General features: G+C 44.1%; 1 protein-coding gene across 4 annotated transcripts in view; it reads left to right on the forward strand.

Annotated features, from left to right (window-relative positions):
• C2H3orf18 (chromosome 2 C3orf18 homolog) overlaps positions 1–9,129 on the forward strand; it is a 504,125-nt gene that overhangs the window by 480,846 nt on the left and 14,150 nt on the right. Inside the window, exons 1-2 of one of the 4 annotated variants that reach the window (XM_042448829.1) lie at positions 2,798–2,851; positions 8,051–8,124. The exons of 1 other annotated variant lie outside the window; for it this stretch is intronic. The gene's annotated coding sequence lies outside the window, so the exon portion shown is untranslated. Of the gene's footprint in view, positions 1–2,797; positions 2,852–8,050; positions 8,125–9,129 lie in introns of those variants that run through there. 2 more of the 4 variants (XM_042448831.1, XM_042448832.1) reach the window with 2 other exon arrangements.

The raw sequence follows: 9,129 nt of genomic DNA on the forward strand, positions 1-9,129 counted from the left end.
AGGATGAGGAGCCAATGGACACACAGGGCATAGAAGGGGCAGTTCGCATTGGTCGACGTATTCCACATATCGCAACGTTCATTCACACTCGCACTCTCTGAATATCGCAATATTTGTGTCATATTGCAACGTTCATTCACACCTGGGCGGCCTTCTGCATTGAGGTTTTGCAAATTGGCCAATGCTATTCAGGCAAAGTGAGCAAGTGCAGATTGGATAATCACACCAGCCCAATACAATGTGTATTGGCCGATGCGCATCGGCAGCTTGCGCATGCTCTGTGGGGCTCTGAACGGGGGCAAAACTTTCTTTCCAGGGTGAAGTATGAGTCACTGTTTAGCGCGTAATATCGTGAGAATTGCTGCCTTTAGCAACTTACGAAAGGGGTATGCACCATCTGTATTGTGTGTGTGTGTGTGTATATATATATAAGCCACACACATAAATACATATATAATATAATATAAACACACACACACACATAGTGGTACATCCAAAGGTGAGATGCCTTTTTTTAGTTGTACCACAATTTGTCGATGAGTGTTTATAATAATATTATAATATACACACACACACACATATATATAGATACACACACACAACACACAACATATATATACAAAAAACACTGCCACAGCCAAGTGTGATGCCGTATTTAATGTGTACCACAACATCTGTCTGCTTGAGTTTTTGTATATATGTGTGTGGTGTGTGTGTAGACAACACACACACACACACAGCACACTAATACACGCATATACACATAGTGGTACTGCCAAAAGTGTGAACCGTATTTATATGTGGTACACACACGCTGGTGTGTGTGGTGTGTGTATACATACATATAACACACAATAACATATACATAATATAATATAACACACACACACGAACTGTGGAGCACCCAAAGTGTAATGCTGCATGTATATGCTTACACACACATCTTTGGTGTGTGTGTGGTGTGTGTGATATATATATATATATAAATATAATAACACATACATATACATCCCCCCCCCCCCCCCCGCGACACAAAAGGAAGGTTTCTGCTTTATCTGTTCAGTGGAAAAAATCGCTCCCAAGCCCCGGCAGTTGTCCTGAAAGGGGAAAGGGCAACGGAAGGCATGGGGGAAATTCCCAGCGCAGCATCATGGGAAATTTGTAACCCGGTGGTCTCAAGAACCAGCAGATTGGATGTACACACCAGCCAAAGCAGCAGAGTTCGCACTGGCCATCAATACGGATCCCATGAATACACTAATTTTGCGCACTCGAAAAAAGAGGAGCCGGCTGCCTTCAGTTCGGAACCCAGCCGTGAATACGCATTGGCCAAAGCGTATTCACATTATATCGCATTGGTCAATACGTATCTGAGCTCACAGTGGGGGAACCCAATGCCATATAAGCGAATACGCATCGACCATGCGAACTGACCCTACTTCTGTGCCTGTGTGGTAAGGTCCAAAGCAGACTTGAAGGCTGCATCTTTACTGCACAAGTAATCCAGTTTGACACGGCTTTGGCTCAAGACGACCAGGTTTTCCTCCTTCCTAGGATGTGTCTGACATTTCCACTTCTGTCCAAGAAGAATTCCAAAATGTCTTTTTGAGCAAGACTAAGAACATGGACTGACATTTCTAGGAGTGTTTTGATTTTTTTAAAAAAACAGCTTTATTTATAAAGCGCTATAAGTTTACACAGTGGTGGGGCAGTCAGTCTGGACCTTTAATGCAACCTATATTTTGGGGGGAAATGGTATTTACAACTCATGTTATATATTGTAGCCTAGGAGAGCACAGCATTGTAGTTTTAAAAAACACCCAGTGGGAACACACACACACACAAAAATCAAATCACCAAACCTTCAGTAAGAAGCGAGGTGAAAGTTTTGTTGAAAGAAACCAATGTGGGGACCATAGATACTACGAAGAAAAGATTGCAAACTGGAGACACCACAAGGAAAGCCCTGTCTCTTACTACTCACCAGCCTAATGTCCCTAAAGGCATAAAGCCTGGGGGCGACAAAATGGTGAAGGGTCTGGAAACCATGCCCTATGAGGAACGCCTTAGGGCTGGGGATGTTTAGCCTGGAGAAGAGAAGGTATTAAATACTTGAAGGGATGTCATATTGAGGAGGAGCAAGCTTGTTTTCTGCTGCCCAGAGACTAGGAACTGGAGCAATGGATGCAAGCTCAAGGAAAAGAGATTCCACCCCAACATTAGGAGGACTTCCTAAGTGGGCTGTTAGACAGTGGGACACACCCTTCCTCGGAGTGTAGTGGAGTCTCCTCCTTGGAGGTCTTCAGCAGAGGCTGGATGACCATCTGTCCCAGGGTATGCTTTGATTGAGAGTTCCTGCATGGCAGAATGGGGTTGGGCGGGATGGCCCTTGAGAAAGAGAGAACCCTCCTTGCCCCACAAACCATAGGGCTCCTCCTACTCCCTCCAGGCCAGACCAAGCCAGAGGAGAAGAAAGGCCATCTGTCCCAGGGGATGCTTTGATTGAGAGTTCCTGCATGGCAGAATGGGGTTGGACTGGATGGCCCTGTGGTCCTTCCAACTCTAGATTCAGGATTCTAAAGCAACAATCCCATTCTGCAAAATGCAAAAGACAAAGAGACTACCGGGGGCGCGCATCGCGGGGGCACATGAGACCCCCCCAGTCCCGCCCCACCCCACCGCTCTCCGTCGTGAGTGACAGCCCAGCGGCCCAAACGTGATGCAACGGCCTCGCGGCCAGCCAATCCGAAGGGAGGAAAGGGGAGATCAAAGCAGAAGCAGCTGGAGAAGGCCTGAGCACCCATCCCCGGAGCCCCCTTGGCAGAGAGAGAAAGAGAGCTCTGCGGTGCAGGTAAGGCGGGAGGGAGCCCCGGCCTGGTGGGAGGAGCTGAGCCAGGGGAGCCAGCTGGGACAGGGCCCCTCCCTCGGCTGACAGGGAAGCCACTGGGTGGGTGGCCTGGGCAGGTCACCTCTCTCAGCCTCCTCAGGCAGGCCCCCTGGGCAAGCCTCGCCAAGGAAGCCCCAGATAGGGTCAGGAAGGACTCCAAGGCCACACATCAACAACCATCACCCCCTCACTCACCGCCTCAGGGGAAGGCCAGGCAAACCTCCCCTGGATAACCTTGCCAAGAAAACCCCATGATGGGTTCTCCTGAGGGGGGCCATAAGTCAGAAAGGACTTGAAGTTACACAGCAACAACTATCACTCCCTCACTCAGCCTCAGGGGAAGGCCATGGCAACCCCCCCTCTGAAGAATCCTGCCAAGGAACACCGGAATAAGGTTGCCATAAGTCAGAAATGACTTAGGCACACAGTCAGAATAACAACGACATCCTCTCAGCTTCAACACACCACCTTCCCTTAAGGGAGGGCAAAGCCAGACCCCCGTAGAAGGAACACAACATCAACAACATCCTTTCAGGGAAGACATGGCAACCTGAACAGAAAAACCCATGATAGTTTTCTCTTAGGGTGCCCAAAGATCAGACATGACTTGAAACAATCATCATCATCATCTTCATCTAAAAAGCGGCAGCTAAAAGGCCAATCCGATCCAGGCTGCATCAATAGAAGTATCGTGTCTAGATCAGAGAAGTAATAGTGCCACTATATTCTGCTCTGATCAGGCCCCACCTGAAATATGTGTCCAGTTCTGGGCGCCCACAATTCAAAAGGACATTGAGAAACTGGAGCGTGTCCAAAGAGGCGACAAAAATGGTGAAGGGTCTGGAACCATGCCTATGAGGAACGACTCAGGAGCTGGGGATGTTTAGCCGGAGAAAAGAAGGTTAAGAGGTGATATGATAGCCCTGTTTAAATATTTGAAAGGATGTCATATTGAGGGAGGGAGCAGCTTGTTTTCTGCTGCTCCAGAGACTAGGACCTGGGAACAATGGATGCAGATACAGGAAAAGAGATTCCACCTGAACATTAGATTCCCTGGTGGAGTCTCCTTCCTTAGAGGTCTTTAAACAGAGGCGGATGGCCATCTGTCGGGGATGCTTTGATGGAGGGCTCCTGCATGGCAGGATGGGGTTGGACTGGATGGCCCTTGTGTCTCTTCTAACTCATGATTCTATGACTGTAAGTCAGAAAGGACTGAAGGACACAACACAACCATCACCTCTCACTCAGCTTCAGGGAAAAACAATGGCAAACCTCCTCTGAACAAACCCCATGATAGGTTCTTCTTAGAGTGTCCATAATTTGGAAAGGACTTGAAGGCACACAGCAACAACAACAACAACAACCTCATCCCTCAGCTCAGGGGAAGGCAAAGGCAAGCCTCTGGACAAATTTTCCCATATAGGTCACCATAAGTCAGAAATGACTTGAAGGTACACAACAACTGTGACGTATTCCATACCCAACCTCCTTCTATTCCGGTCTTTAACATACAGGAGCATGTTTTTGTGTTTTGAACAGTCAGGCCAAGCAGTTTCTTCAAACAATAATAAACGTTTATTTGAATAACAGAAGTATATTAAGTATTTTTGAAGAACAGTTGTTATTGTACTGTATCTTTACTTGGCAAATTAGTTACAGATATCTCACTGTTCTCTCTCTCTCCGTAGTAAACCAAAGTCAGCCATTCAGGCTATGATATCCCTCAGGATATTAATCAACCGAGACCCCTCTTCCAGAGTCTGGCTAACTCTGAGTCTCTCACTACAAGACTCTCAATTGGACTACTGTCCCTTCTTGAGACCACTAGACCCTCTCTTGGTCTGTAATCAAAACCCACTCTCTCAAATTATTGTTGGATGAGCCATAGCAGAAGAGGGGGTCTCACCAATAAAAGGGGATGAGGGAATCCTGCATCCCAACATCCCTGTCTTCCCATTTTTTCTCCCTCAAGAGTTTCCACCTGCTTCCCTCCAGGCCTGGTTCTTTTCCTCCTTCCTCTTTCCCAGGTTTCTCACATCAGACCCTGAAGAAAATGTGGAAATGATGGTAGGGCGGAAGTAAAATCTTTGTGAACATCCCTTTTTGTTGCTGTGGTGTGCCCTCCAGTTTATGGCGACCCTAAGGCAACACTATCAAGGGGTTTTCTTGGCAAGATTTTTTTAGAGTGGGGTTGCCAGTTGCCTTCCTCTGAGGCGGAGAGCATGTGACTTGCCCAAGGTCACCCAGTGGGTTTCATGGCTGAGCACTGGCAAAAGAGGAAAGATGCTCTAATGAAGTTCCTCTTCTACTGGATGGGGATGGGTGTCATCTGATTCCAACATCTGGTCAAAAGGACAAGGGGTCCAAGGGCACCTACCTCTTTGGGAATCAGAATGGACTCTGTCCTGTAATGCATCCCCTGCCACTGTTGCACATTTGAGCCATACAGTTCTGACTTGCTAAAACGGTGATTATTAGAAAGGTTAGAATCATAATGTTGGAGGAGATCACAAGGGCCATCCAGTCCAACCCCATTCTGCCATGCAGGGAGACACAATCAAGGCACCCATGACAGATGGCCATCCAGCCTCTGTTTAAAAACCTCCAAAGAAGGAGATTCCATCACTCTCCAAGGCAGTGTGTTTCAGGTTAAATTAGATTAGAAAGAGTATTAAAAGGAACATTATGTAGTACAGCTTGGGAAAGTTGCTTTCATGGACAACAACTCCCAGAGTCCTACACTGTATCTAGGGTCAGGGTCAGAGAGTGGTGATCCAAAATGTAACTTTGTCACACTCTGATTACATGCTGGGGAAAAGTTATTTTACAAAATAGATTTTAGTATAAGGGTCCTTTCACACAACTACTCAGTTATGGTGCTATGAACCCATGTTAACTGCCATGACTGAATCTTATGGAATCTTGGGGGTTATAGTTTAGCCAGAGGGACTGGAGGAGCGCTGATTAAGAAGCCTAAATCCCTCTCCCTAAACTACAAATCCCAGGATTCCATAGTATTAAAGTAGAATCATAGCATTATAATTGTGTTGTGGAAAGCAGCACTTTCTCTTCCAGCACTATCATACTAGAGAGGGAGGCTAGCTCCAACAGGCCTCCCTGGAAGAAGATTAACCATCTATTAAGAAGCCAAGCCCTCCCTCCAGTCCATCTGCCTTGGTCCAGGCCTTGGAGGTAGAGAGGAACTGCTGGCCCTCAACCCCTTCCCCTCCACCACTCCCTTCTCCTTTTGTGTTGTGTCTTTTTAGATTGTAAGCCCAAGGGCAGGGAACTGTCCAATTAAAAAGACTGTATGCACAGCGCTGGGTAAATTTACAGCACTTTATAAATAAAGGTTAATAATAATAATAATAATAATAATAATAATAACAACAACAACAACAACAGAAGGCCTACCCAGTTAATTTAACTCATTACTTTTTAATTTGTATATGTGCTCTTATAGGTGTATTTTAATGGTTTTATAGTATTGTGTTTTAACTGTGGGTTTCTCTGTTTTTAATTGTGTTTTGTATTTTAATGTGCTTTACCCTGCCTTTAGAAGAAATACAATTTATTATTATTAGTGTAAAAGGCCTCTGGAAAATGTGTCCAATTGACATTCCTTTTTTACACAATTCCTCTCATTCTCAGCAGCATGCTGCTGGGGTAGGTTGTTTTGTGATGTTTTGCTTTTGCTAAGAGTCTCTAGTCCAAAATTGGTATATGAGGTGCAAGTATGACTTGATGTATTTTCTGTTTATATCATCTGGCTGGTTTTGAAGTGGCTGTGATTAATCAAGGAAGGGATGTTGTGGTTGACAGTTCCCTGATTGTCAGGTCAACTCATGTCAGTTGACAGCTGCAGCAGTATCAAAGTAAATACAGTGTAAAACAGAAAAAGAGGGGGAGTGAAACCATGCAATGCTTAGTCTGAGAGTTTGAAAACAAGGGCACTTGTAGCTATGGAGAGCATTACATCTTAATGTCTGTGTTGTTTTTTGAAGTGGGAACAATTCTGGCCTTCCAGTTCCCAAAAGATTATAGAGTAGCTCGAGAGAAAAATAAATATCCCTCTTTTGAGAGCCAGCATGGTATAGAGGTTTGAGTGGGACTAGGGCTGCATCTGCACTGCAAAAATAATCTAGTTTGACACCACACTAATTGCCATGGCTCAGAAATTCTGAGATTTGTAGTTTTGAGAAATATTTACCATTCTCTGTCAGACAGCTCTGGTGCTGTAACATTTATAGAATTCCACAGCATTGAGCCATGGCACTTGGTGTCAAACTGGATTATTTTTGCAGTGTGGATGCAGGCTAGGACTCTGGGAGACCAGGATTTAAATCCTCACTCATCCATTGAAATCCATTGGGCAAATCACACTCTCCCACCCTTAAAGGAACAAATCTTGCCAAGAAAATCCTAGGACAGAGTTGCTGTAAGTTGGAATTGACCTGAAGGCATATAACAACAACGTGCAAAAGAAGAAACATGTAGCTACTGGCAACATCTAGCTTAGGAAAAAACACAGAGGGGAAATAGAGGAAGAGTAACGAGAGAGATTATTCATTCTCTTCAAAAAGAAGAATCTGTGCTCCTTCACTGATGTTAGTTAGCAACAACAACAACAAAAAATCATTTTTTCACACAATATATGTGCATAGACAGTCTCTAGAACAATTTGCAACAGGAAATTGTTGTGATAGTGAGAATGAACACTTTTTAATAACTTGATTATGACAGTGAGGAGAGATCTGCAATGTACCTCAGAGGAGCAAATGCTGGGAGATTAATAACAGAAGATACACAAATCCACACATGTGCATGGTTTAAAACCATTTTAAACTATTTGATGTGCCTGGTTTTAATCTGTCTTCTTTAAACTGGCTGAAAAGAAGGCTAAATGTTTTTAAAATGGTTTTACCCTTTTAAAATTATTTTATTATTTACTTTGTTTTCAATTGATTTTATTGTACACTGCTCTGAGATCTTTAGATACAGGCTGGGATATAAATATTTGAATAAATAAATGAGACATATACTGCTTTCATGCCTTTTAGGTTCCTTGAGTGCCATAGGAAGATAGGAATCCCAGCCAGAAAGGATGTTTGCTCATGTAATCGCTTGACAGCTATTATATTTTTAGTTTTTTTTTCATTACAGGAATGGACAACTTTTTGTCTCTCCGAATGAAGTTGCATGACATCTCCCATCAGCCTTTGTCAGCATAGCTAGTGGTAAGGGATGCAACATCTGGAGGGTCACAGGTTGTCCATACCTGTTTTATTGTGGGATTTCAGTAAGAAATGTATGTAGACGTAATGTTAAACTAGGTTTATCATTGAATTTTTAAAAACTGCATCATAGATCTCTGCTGCTTTTAAGTAGCCTGCACTCAGTCTGGCTTATGGTACACTAGTCACAAAGAAATTTATACTTCCTAACCCCAAATGTGGAAATTTCCAAGGCAATGACTGCACATTTGTAGAGTGACAGGATCTGTGTATCTAGAAGCACATTGTCCCCCCTCTCTCACACACCCTTTTTTTATCATGAAGAAAATTCCTTCTTAACATGCAGAAAAGTTACGATTTCCTAATTTCTGTTACCAGACTGCATCCTTCTTTGGTGGTGCTGTGGAAATGCAGACTACTAGTAGCCTCTTAGCAAGTTAGTTGCCTCTCAGCAGGCTAATCATTAAAAATGTTAACAATCAGAGCGGAAAACAAGGGTCACAGCACTTTGTTCCCCATTCACCTGACTTCTTGTTTTCCATGCCCAATGCAAAGGAAGAAGTCTTTCTTCTTCTGCAGCTAGCATTCGTGCTGCCCAGTAATAGCTGTGTGGTACCATTTTAAAGCCATTCCATGAATTCTTGGAGTGCGTAGATTGGTGGGTAGTTAGAATTCTCTGCTAGTGAGCTCTAACTGTAGATCAGAGAAATGTACTAGAACTCTCTAGTAGAGGATTCTAAGTAGTATCTTGTCAGACTTCACATCCCAAGGTGACACTGCATAGGCTGGATCCATGACAGTTAAAGTAGAATCATAACGCTATAACCTAGTAGTGTAGGTGCACTTCAAGTGGACTGGGTGGAGGCAGGGGAGGGGGAGAGAATGAGATTCTTTCCTCACCTGCCCATTCTTACATTATAAGGTGTGGGTAGCCTCTTTAAGCCCAATGTCCGATTTCAGTTTTGGAAAAGTTGTTTTTTCAGGAGGACTGCGTTCTAGTGGTGTGTA

This window comes from Sceloporus undulatus, chromosome 2, assembly GCF_019175285.1.
Source record: "Sceloporus undulatus isolate JIND9_A2432 ecotype Alabama chromosome 2, SceUnd_v1.1, whole genome shotgun sequence".
Taxonomy (NCBI): domain Eukaryota; kingdom Metazoa; phylum Chordata; class Lepidosauria; order Squamata; family Phrynosomatidae; genus Sceloporus; species Sceloporus undulatus.